At 33.5% G+C, this 12640-nt stretch overlaps 1 long non-coding RNA gene across 2 annotated transcripts; it reads left to right on the top strand.

The window, feature by feature from the left end:
* The first annotated feature begins 1947 nt into the window (after nucleotides 1-1947).
* LOC114166120 (uncharacterized) lies at nucleotides 1948-4466 on the top strand. 2 transcript variants are annotated; one of them, XR_003599854.2, is made up of 4 exons: nucleotides 1948-2089; nucleotides 2273-2392; nucleotides 3959-4121; nucleotides 4252-4466. It is a non-coding gene; the product is annotated as an uncharacterized LOC114166120 (long non-coding RNA). The 2 variants fall into 2 exon arrangements; XR_003599855.2 differs by having other exon boundaries at nucleotides 1986-2127.
* The last annotated feature ends 8174 nt before the right edge of the window (nucleotides 4467-12640 follow it).

Below are 12640 nucleotides of genomic sequence, written 5' to 3'. Positions count from 1 at the left end.
AAATACATCTACTAATTCATAAATATTATAACATTATTTTCAAGCCAAATTATACCACTAAATTGTAATTCTCTTTTTGAATTTAACCAAACTTCTATCTATTTTATTTAACTTTATTTATCTAATATTATTCACTTACTCAAATCTAACCGATAATACTCCCAACATTCTTTAAAATCTCTTTGAATATGTTGGATGATTTTTATTTGTATGGAGGTACTTGAAACAAGTTTAGAGTTTGAATATTTTATACAATTGATGATAATTTTTTATATTATATTTGTACATGCAGATTATAATTTATATATTAAAAATCTTTTAGTTGGTTTCTTTATGTTTATCTAGCAGATGTAAAGAAAAAATTTATTTGAAAAATAAAATAGCTTTGTTTGAAATATTTATTTCTATTTTAATAGATTAAAATATATTTAATCTATTAAATGTTCTTTTAAGTTTTTTAATTAGATATGAAAAATATTGTAATAATTTGAATTTATTATTTTACTTGAATTTATAAGCATTGGAATTTTATATTGTTTTAATGGATTAAGTCACCTAAATTTAACACTTCAATGATTTTAATGAATTAATTAAAAATATATTTGGATGGATTAAAATATTTAGACAAGACATTCCATTAATTTCACAACTAATAATGCAAGTTATTTCAAACAATCCTTATATAATAAATTTAGAAAAGCTTTATAATTTTTCCAAAACTTTGAAATAAGTTTTGTAAGTGAAGAAACACTTGTGAAGTTACTATATTGATTTAATAAAATCATAATATTGAGCAAATCAAATTGAGACCACATTTTTTTTCAACATCTTAAGTTTAAACTAAAATAACATATAGCTTCTTGTTTCGGTCTCGAACTAATGACCAAACCAGAACGATAATTTTTCTATAATTCACACTTTGTTTCTCACTCTTTTTAGACTTGCCTTCCTATCCCAAGATTTCTAGTATATATAGGGCAGTTAGTTGTGGAACCGTTCTCTGTTGTCGATATTTCAGCTAATCAATTAGCCCACTATCTTCTTTTGTAATCCTGCATGCATACTATTCCTAAAATGTAGGGATATTTTAAAGACATTTTAAAGGCACGTTGTATTTGTTGCACTTTCTTTTGACGCCATGTTTCCTCCTTTGGGACTGCTTCTTTTGGGCTATTGTTGGGCTATATCACTGGGCCATCTGCTTGTGTACAAGCATGTTTTTACAGTTTAACCGAGCTGTCTGACTTATCATTCACTACAGCAAAAATGACTTTAGACAACAATAAATTTGTCCACGAATATAAAAGCGTTGCCTAATCATAGTATAAGCAACAATTTTATACGCATGGCTTAAAGTATTCCAATGGCAACGGTTTACAAAATGTGGATACTTTATGCCATATTTATTTCTTTGTTGGCTTTAAAATGTGTGGACTATACCATAAAACCGTTGTCTGTAATAAATTTTAAAAAATAAATTTAATAATTTTGAAAATATAAATTTTAGCACCGAAGTATGAGTGAGTTAGTGAAATTGGTATCTAGCAAAAAATGAAAAACCTGTAATTATTCCCTCCACTTTGCTAATTCTTGGTTCCCACTCACTCACTTGGTGTCCAAATTAAAACCTATTTTCGTAAGGTTCCCTCTTCTCGACTCCATCACCACCTGCGAAACCCACTCCGTCTCGACTCCATCACCACCTGCGAAACCTGCTCCGTCTCCACTCCATCACCACCTGTGAACCCGCTCTGTCTTCGCGACTCCATCACCATCTGTGAAACCCGTTCCGTCTTCTCGACTCCATCACCACCTGCGAAACCCGCTCCGCCTTCTCGACTTCATCACCACCTGCGCAACCTCTGCTTCGTCTTTTCTCGACTCCATCACCACCTGCGAAACCCGCTCCGTCTTCTCGACTCCATCACCACCTGCGAAACCCTTCACACCGTCCATCGTTAATCAGCCAGCGACTTACCACCGTGGTCGTCGTGCTGTCATCAGTTCTCGTGGTCGTCGCGCGATTCACCTCTTCGTTGCACGATTCAGCCTCGTCGTCGCGCATTCACCTTCGTCGTCGCGCCCTCGTGTGAGTTGTCGTCGTCTTCGAGCTATAGTGATTGAATAGTAAGGCTTCTGTAGGTCTTAGAAACTGAATAATAAGGCTTTTGTAGGTCATACAGCTCAACAGGAAGCATCACCTTACTATTCATTTTTTGTGTGCATGCTTTTAGATTATGCTTGGCTTGATTTTCTTGTCTATGTTGTGCAGGCAGGATGCTTGATGATATTTTTGACTGAAGTCTTTTGATTTTCACCTAATACTCTTGTTTAGGAAGAGATGGTGAAGGCTAAGTTTGAGGCAGCTGTCATAGAAGCAGAGTTGAGCGCGGTAATAATTTCCCATTTCAGTGACTACCTACACCATTATATCATTCTTGCCTGTCTGTAAATTGTGATAGCCATTTTAACTATAGTTGCCGATATTTCATATCAGTAGAATCATAAAACTTAAGGAAAGAGAGTTAGAGTATCTCTTGCAAAGGTAATAAATCTCTTGATCATTGTGATCCATTAAATTATAGTTTCTGTGATACATTATCCATATTACAACTTTGTCTGTGATTCATATGTAGTTCCTGATTATGGAATTTGGATTATCATGTTTGATTGAAAGTTGTGATTTTGAACCAGGAGGATATTACTATTATGTTTGATTGAAAGTTGTGATTTAGGATAACTGTTAGTATTTTGTTTGAATCTGAATTCTTTTTGTTCTGTAGTTAATAGTAAAAATGCAGCTGTACAGACAAATTTTGTTTGAATCTGAATTCTTTTTGTTCTGTAGTTAATAAAGAAAATGCAGAGTTATTAGTTTACCAGAAAAAAAGAGAAAGAAATAATAGTGTAAAAAGATTTTTATGTTTTTTTATTGGGATGATTGATACATAGTGGTTTAGAATTAGGCAAATTTAGGTAAGAAGTTTTAAAACGTAATTCAATTTCCTAAATTACCTGAAGAACAAAAGAGATGCAACTAGCTCCAATTCTGCTGATTCAGATTCAATCAATAACAAAGAAGATGGTCTAATCTGAAATACTGTGAGTTTCACAGTATTATAAGTGCATTTAAGTCATGTTTGATATTTTCTATAAATAATTAAAACTCTGTTTCTGACTAAAAATATTAGATGTGAATGTGTTCATATAAATGTTCATATAAATGTTAATACATTTACCTGTCAAAGGCATTTATTGCCTCAAGCTTTTATACAGGAGTTTAGCTTTCATACAAGCCTTTTCTTAATGTATTTGGAATGTATTATATATGGCCATATGGCTCCCTATTTCAATGTTAAAGTTTTTTCATGCATAATAATTGAGTAATGTAGGTGGGTCTCGCTTTTCTTCATGATTGTCCCGCTTCTTTTTTTACATAATATAATTCTAAATGCATGTGGGGTTCATGTTTTAGCATGATTTGAGTTCAATTTCAAGATCCTCTTACGTGCACAATATATATGGGGTTTCTTACAAATTGAAACAAGCAAGCCCCATGGTGCAGTTACGTGGTATAGCTACCTATGATAATTTTGATGCCTTGTATATCCATATAATGCACGAGTTTCAAGTTTCAAATAGCTAAGAGCATCAAAACTGATTATGATCTACTCAAAACTGATTTATATGCAATCCTAAATTATGTAGGTCTGTATGCTCATCATATGAAGTGTGTAACAAAATTGATTATGATCATATATGACTAGAAAATTATGGAGATACTTGGTTGAAAGAGTATAAATGGCATCTGTAATCTACATGTTGGTTAACCATTTTATCACATACAAATATGCATGTTAGTGTATTTATAGGTAAAGAAAATATGCATTTTATCACATACAAATCTGCAACACCCATTATTTTTGAATCCCTTTCTTCTATGTTTTTCTTTTTTCAGCCAATGGAAGTTAGAACTAAGTTAAAAATGACTGGTCCAAATTTTGAGGTGCGTGAAATGAAGTCAAGCAAAGAACTGCGAAAGAAAGTAAAGATAAAGCGTGAAAGGATAATAAGCATTGGAGGGGTCACCAATGGACCTAAGTTTTTGTTGTTTATATGTGGTGAAACACTCTTGACGAGTTCAATTCCTCTACATTATATATTACTGTTTTATCAATTAAGACTTGCATTATTTTTGTTTTATTAGTTGGGATTTGGATAAGAGATAAATTGAACTTTTTTTTGTTTCAGGATGTTGGTGAAGATCAAGAGGATGAAGAATGATAAAAAAATTCCAAATGGTATATGAAGATGAAGAGGAATGAAAGTGCAAGATAAATTGTACTTTTTCTTTTTTGGAGAACATAATACTTTTTAATTAGTTGTAAACATTGTTACTTATAGAATTGTATACAATATTACAATATAATTTTGCAATATATGAAAATTTTCAATTTCATATTATATGTTAGAAGTGTCTTATTTAATCGATTTTATTTCTACTATTTTAATAGAATAAATATATTTTAATTAATATTGTTCAAATAAAATTATTAATATTTCATTTAAAATAGTATTGTCTAAATGTATAGATAAAATAAAAATTATATTTTAAATTATTTTACATGATTCAATTTTTATAAGCTTTGTTTAAACAAATCTATTTTGTTCCACACTTTCATAAATGTGGCCTATAGAAATAAGCAACACGAAAAAAACCGTTGCATTATATTGGCCGAAAAACTGTTGTCTATTGGAACATTTTAGGCACAATTTTTTAATGGTTGCATAACAAGCAACGGTTTTCGAATTTCCTGGCCTAAACGGAAAAAAACCGTTGCGTATAGTATAGGCCACGGCCACCTATGCAATGACCGCAAATTCGTTGCCAATCTGTTGCCTAATCTTGAGGCCACGGTTTTTTTACTTTAGGCCATGATTTTTGGTTCATTGCCTAAAGTCATTTTTCCTGTAGTGATTGGATGAGCTATCCAACTTACCATTGTGAAAATCTTTGATGAACTGCGTATCACTCGGAAAACCAGATCGGATTCTGACCTAGAGGCGAGGAGAGTACATAGCCCTCCAACTCTGCATTATGCTAACACCATGAAGAGTTGCTCCCTCTCCTGCATAACACTTATATCTATATGATGTGACATGTATGACGTAACACTTCTGCCTCCATTTATTATATCTCACCTACCCTGACACGCGTCAGCCATCAGATATTCTATTTGCTTTAGATCCAACGGCTCAAGTTTAAAACTGCACTAACCGTTTCCCTTTTCATTTTTCCTTGTGTGCTTCGTAAAAACGAAACCGCAATATTCATAACTTAAGGAAAGGATCTTTAAGTTAAACATAACGGGACGACTTTTTAACTACAGAAATGAGCCTATGGTATATGAGATCGGACCAAGGTGGCCCTAAAAATAAAGATATGCTTAAAGAAACAAACATAGGAAATGTTAAGACTTAACTTAAACAATATAACAAAATCTATATGTGGGATCAGACCGAGGTGTTATAGGATATTTAAATTTAACTAAACACATAATGAAATACATACCTTAGGTCGGACCGAGATAGCCCTCAACGTACTGAGGTTTTTACCAAGCATGTAGCGAGTTCGGACTAAGATAGCCCTCAACGTACTGAGGTTTTTTCCCAAGCATGTAGCGAGGTCGAACTGAAATAACTTTAATGTACTGAGGTTTTTTCCCAAGCGCATAGCGAGGTCGGACTGATATAGCCCTTAGCGTACTGAGTTTTTTACTAAGTGCATAGTGAGGTCAGATCGTGATAGCCCTTAGCATACTGAGGGTTTTTTCCCAAGGATGTAGTGAGGTCGGACTGAGATAGCCCTCTACATACTAAGGCTTTTACCAAGCGCGTAGTGAGGTCGGACTGAGATAGCCATCGGTGTACTGAGGTTTTTTACCAAGCACGTAGCGAGGTCGGACCGAGATAGTCCTCAACGTACTGAGGTCTTTTTCCAAGCGCGTAGCGAGGTTGGACGGAGATAGTCCTCAACGTATTGAGATTTTTACCAATCGTGTAGCGAGGTCGAACCAAGATAGCCCTCAACTTACTGAGCTTTTTACCAAGTGCGTAGCGAGGTCAGACCGAGATAGCCCTCAGCGTACTGAGGTTTTTACCAAGCACGTAGCGAGGTCGGACCGAGATTCAGAAAAATCGAGAAAAATGAACTTTGAATATGAGCGTTAACAAACACACTAAATTATGAACAACCCACCTCGTTAAAAAACCCTCCCAATGATGTTGGAAGGGAAAAAGAGTGTGGGGTTTTATTTAAGAAATGAAATGAGTTTTCTAACATTAGAAAAAATGAAAGAAATAATAGCAAATACAAATATTTAACTAAAATAGAATCGTAGGCTTGTTGCGTTCCGTGTCCTAGGAATCGTCGTTCCATCCAACGTCTCCAATATGTATGCCCCTCCGAGAAGGACCTTATGGACTTGGAATGGTTCTACCCATTTTGGCGATAGTTTGTCCTCTATCTCGATCGCGTGAGCCTTCCTTAACATCAGATCATTTTCTTTGAAGTCACAAGGCTTCACCTTTGTTCTTGTATTCAGGATTTAGGCGTTTTTCCTTTTCCTCTGCTCTCTTCTTTTGCATTGCTTCCTCAATTTTGATGTGTATTGCAGCTCGGCCTCTTACCTCTGCCAACGTCGTCGCGAGCAACTTGATTAAGGATTCGCTAAAAGGATTTGCTCGCAATCCTTTGACAAAAGCCCCTACCAACATCTCCTCGCTAGGGTTAGTGAGTCCCATGCTTATATCGCAGAAGCGGTTGAGGAACTGCTTCAACGACTCCTCTAGGCATTGCTTTATGTCGAACATGTCAACAATTTCTAGTTTTTTTGGCCGATTTACCATGAACCGTTCCAAGAATACCTGAGAGAAAGCGGTGAAGGGTGTAATGGATGTGCTGGGGAGCTTACTGAACCATTTGAGAGTTGTTCCAGTGAGCATCCCTACAAACATTTTGCAACAAGTCGCGTCACTCCCTCCTGAGATCAACATCTGAGCTAAAAAACCTTTGAGATGGGCCTCAGGGTCGCCCTCCCCAAAGAATGGTGGGATTTTTGGGATGATGAAATGTGGGGGAATTAACTCCTCCATTATTCTTCTAGCAAAGGGATGCCCCTCCTCTTGATCCATGCTCCTATTCAAGGTGTTGTGATCTTGAAGGTGACCGCGATCTCGCATCCATGTGCGCAAATCCTCGTTGCATTTCGTAGTTGTTCCTACTGACGTAATGATTCTTCTAAGCATTGGCAGGACTCCAATGTCTCCTTCCGCAAGCTTTCACTTTCTACTTCCATTTCGGCCCAACGTCTTGCCTCTTGCTCTTGTCATCGAGTTTGTTCATCGTTCACCTGTTTCCTCATTGCTTCATTCTCCCGCCGCAAGCTTTTAATGTGTTGCATGATTTGTTCCATGGTGAGGGAATCTCCTCCATTTTTTCCAAGGGTAGTCACTGCCATATCGTTTTATGTGGACAGGGATGCTAATTTTACCTGCCCCACGGTGGGCGCCAATGTTCTGGTCTCGAACTTATGACCAAACCAGAACGATAATTTCTCTATAATTCACACTCTGTTTCTCACTCTTTTTAGACTTGCCTTCCTATCCCAAGATTTCTAGTATATATAGGGTAGTCAGTTGTGGAACCGTTTTCTGCTGCCAATATTTCAGCTAACCAACTAGCCCAATATCTTCTCATATAATCCTGCAGGCATAATGTTCCTAAAATGTAGGGATATTTAAAGATATTTTAAAGGCACGTTGTATTTGTTGCACTTTTTTTCTGTGCCACGTTTCCCCCTTTTGGGATGTTGTTGGGCCATATCACTGGTCCATCTGCCTATGTACAGACACATTTTTGTAGTTTGGCCGAGCTGTCCGACTTATCATTGGATGAGCTATCCGACTTACCATTGGACGAACTATCTGACTTACCATTATGAAAATCTTTGAAGAACTGCGTATTACTCGAAAAACCAGATCGAATTTTGACCAAGAGGCTAGGAGAGTACAATTCTAAAAGAGAGATTCATGAGACATTCTGGCCAAAGTATCGTAATGTTTTTTTCTGGTAGAAGATCGAAGTCCTTATTTTTTATTAATAGCACTTTCTTGTGGAGAGGTAAAAACCATACATCAACACGATGTTCATATGATTTTAATATGTTTTAATATATATTATTATCATGATTGTTTTGTATTTTAGTTAAATGTTTATACACATATTTACTATGTATTATAAAATTAAAAAAAAATTGAAAAAATCAATAAAATTGCAATAAATAAAAAAGTTCCGATATTTCTATCCTAACACTTGTGCAGTGACACGAACTAATTATGTGTATAATAATTCCATCAACACTTACAGGTTTTGTTTTTTTATAAAAAAATGGATCAATTAATATATGGTTGTTCTATCTTAATCAATGCTTTTGGGTTTTAGTGGCTAGTTCGATTATATTTGTCTTTTACATTAAAGATACATGTATGTATGTGTTTCAAAAATACCCTATATAGATTATATCAACAAAACCTATTACACAAAAGGTACTATTTTAGGATACTTAATAGTTTAACATCGTGAAAAAGTCAAACTTAGAATAATTTAAATAAATCTTCTCCTTCAACCTTCTGAAATATTTTAAAAAACAATTATGATAAAAATAAGAAATTCTAAAACTGAACAATATCTCTCAAATATGATAATTTTCCTATCATGACGAGTTTAGGTACTATTGGTTAAGTAATTTGAACGTAAATGTACTAAATAGGTAATGATAACTTTATAAGAGTTAGCTAGAATGAAGACGTACGGCGCAGGCTGATATAGGCCTCTAGATTTAAGGTATTTGAGGGTAACCTTCTAAATATGAAACACGAAGACTAGGTCAAAGGGTTGTGGTTTTAGGTTAGAATGAAAAGTTGGTGTGTGACAGATATAAATACCTAAAATTTTGTATGTCAACGTTGCTCAAGCCAATTCTTGGGGCTTGCCCTTGGTCCTTGGCTTGTTCTTGCAAGCTGCAATTGAATTCGTTTTGAGAGTTCAATATGGCAGAGTTCGAAGAGCAAGTAAAAGTTACGGCAAAGAAGACCACTGCTGCAGCGAAAAAAGCCAAGAAGGCTATAGCCAAAGGTGGGAAGAAGGCTTTTGGTGCGTGCAAGAAAGGTTGGGCCAAACTAAAGCAAAGCATCATGGGTCACACGCAGAAGAACAAGAGAGTAGAATATTTGGGTGATCGTCGTCGTTGATGACATCATTCTTCTTCATTCTTCTTGTGATTTTCTGCTGGAAATTAATGAATTACGCATGCAGCATCATCATTGCTTCTTGTCTTTGTTGCCCTAATGTAATAATTTATTGATTCAATGGTGAAGATCAGTGTTATTTGTTCCTTATTGTTTATGTTCTTTTCTTGTCGCAGCATTTCGGTTCAGGGTTTACTTTTCGTGCAATACGTCTATATTGCATGCTTCTTCAATTTAAAATCATGTAAAGGATACGTGTAACTTACATTACACATATCTAGTTTAAAAATTCAAAAAATACAGTAACTATATATAATAGGAATTCTTCAAATTTAAATGAACTTTAAAAATTATAAACTATTTTATGGATAAGAATAAATAGAAAAAATAGTATCAATTTCTCGTAAGTTATATATGCTTTTGTTGAATTTAGCATAAAGAAGGTCAAATTCAGAAAATAATAATTTTCTATATACATGTGTCAGTTTCTTAATTAGGTCATTATATAGTGTAGATATATTACTCTTATACATATATTCGATTTTATTTTGCATCAACAGGCTCCATGAGATCCAGGAAAAGAAGTGATGTGGTATAGTCTGAATTCTATATAATATAACAACGCATTCATTTCTTATGTATTGATTTGATTTGTGATATTATTAGAGTGAACAAATTAGATCTAAAAAACAATATATGTTGTGTACATCTCATTGAACAAATATATATATATATATATATATATATATATATATATATATATATATTTAAATTGGGAGAATGAATTTGTTAAGACACATCCACACTTATAATGTAAAATGGTAGTACGTCACTATCCCTATTATTCTAGGTGATCCAATCAATCAAGAGTTCACATATCACTTTTAAAACAATACCAAATTGATAATAAATACAAAAGAAACATACTAATATATCAAACAAAACTCCCAAAAATATTATTTCATGTACGTACCATAGGAGTCATAATCCATGATAACTCACATGAGAGATACTAATCACATTGTCTTCTGAGTCGAAATATTTCGGTTTATTGCATGCACATCTCATTTTTTTACGTGTTATAATTACTAAAAATAATATTGAAAACACGGTCTCCTCATCAATAATGTCCATATGTAAATGTAAAACACACCATTACTAGCACATACGCAATTACATTAAAAATAAAATAAAATTAGAGAAGTAAAATAATAATTATGACTTAAAACTAATTTTCATATATGATTAATATCACTTAACTATTTATATTTGGAGTTGTTTCAACGTGACTATTAAAATTATTTTCATCATTTCCAATATTAGGTATCTACATAAAAAAATTGTACAATATCATTAATCTTTTAATGTGGTGAAAATCATGCTTAAATAATACTACAACAAAAAATGATATTATCAATAACTAAAATCCGTTAGTCGTGTCTAAAGTTCGTTGAAAAATTAAAATTATTGACAATTTATCAATGGTAAAAAATATATTAATAAAATGTTCGTTAATAAATTTTATTAATAGATAAAAAATTTCATCAATAATTATCGATAGTAGAGGTGGTGATTAAGAGATAGAAGGTCAATTATCTAGTTAGGTGAGTGGTGGGATGGAAGGTTAGATATAATGTCGATCCAAGCATTTTAGTGTTGTTCCATTTCTAACAATTTATCCTTATTCTCTGTTTTTTCTTTGAATTTCCTTTTGGACTATTACTTGAACCAAGTTCAGGGTGTGCTACTAATGTATATAACTAATATGTGGATTATGCCTTGAGATTCAAACAATTGAGTTTTTAGTTCTGGTAAAGCATGAATATGTTAGAAAAAATTACTCAAATAATACTAACAATAATATAAATATAAAATAATATAATAATAATAATTATTAAATCAATAATAATACTAAGACAATATATAAAACAATGAATTTTAATCAGAGATCAACAATTATAATAATAATAATAAAAAAAAGATAAAAGGTAAGGAGTATAAATATCCTGGGTTGAGGCACGCATAGCGCTATCCTTAGAGAGAAAACACCCCTACTGCACAGGGCTAAACAAATATATCAATACACAATCATATGTGTTTCTTATCATATGCGTTTCTCTCCCAAGATACAACAATCCGTTAGATCGATCGAGTACAGCGAAGGATCTCCAAACCTTATGAACACCACTGTCTTAAAGATAATACAGAAAAGAAAAGAAAAACACTTTTAAGAAAGACTCTAGTGTTTGTTGTCTCTGTTTTTGTGTGCTTCTTCATGCACCTAGGTGGTATTTATAGGTAACAAAAAAAGACAATGCAGTAAAGTGTAATAAGAATATAGTTGTTAGCCATAAAACACATTAACCCATAAATTAAAGGTCTATAAAAACATGAGTAACTATAAGTTTTTTTATTTTAATTATTTATTTTTTAAATTATAATAAAATATTTCCAACAATCCCCCACATCATTTAAAAAATAAAACAAAAATATATTATCTTTTAAAACAAAATATTGTAGTTCAGTGTATGGAACCTTCCGGGTCTGACCCTTACACCTAGTACTTATAAACTTTCACCCGAGAAAATGCAGAGACTTGATTGTCTTGAACTACATCCCCTGTGACTGGGTTTTAGTAATAACACATACAATATCGGTGTTCATTATAGGTTCTAATCAGTGGGTGCACGTTACGGCCTTGTGCATGTATCTTGTTTTATGAGTGTCACTTAGAGACTTGCCTATGTCTCACAATGGCGGCCCCACCATCACACTCACTAGATAAACCCTCAAAGGGTGATTTGTGACTCACCCCTACAATAATTGTCATTGGGTTTATTAAGAGGTATTTTATAAAATAATACACATACCTCAACCATTAGGTTTATTAAGAGGTATTTTATAAAATAAGCATAATAATGCACATACCTCAACCTAATTATTGCCACAATTTATAGTACACCTCGCCATAGGAATGAGACATAAAATTTAATCAAATTATTTGGTGTACTTTAGTCAACAACAACTTCGTTGTTACCCATTGAACTCCATTCCATGCGATCGCCATTCATGTGGAGATGGGTGTCCATTGTTGCAACTAATTTATGGGCTATAATCTCATTCCCCTTGACGACTCAAATATTTGTTGTTGATGCATCAACCTTTTGATAAGCAGATCTGCAATATTTCTTTCTAACCTGACAAAGTCAAAAGAGACAATACCATCAGTAATAAAGTTTCTAATATATTTGTCTCTCATTCTTATATGTCAAATTTTCATTGACATTTTTACTAAAAACTTTAAATGTAACAATTTGATTGCATGATGCAT

This window comes from Vigna unguiculata, chromosome 10 (assembly GCF_037176805.1).
Source record: "Vigna unguiculata cultivar grain cowpea cultivar isolate G323 ecotype 2 chromosome 10, ASM3717680v1, whole genome shotgun sequence".
Classification (NCBI taxonomy): domain Eukaryota; kingdom Viridiplantae; phylum Streptophyta; class Magnoliopsida; order Fabales; family Fabaceae; genus Vigna; species Vigna unguiculata.
This window is presented reverse-complemented; position numbering and strand designations above follow the sequence as displayed.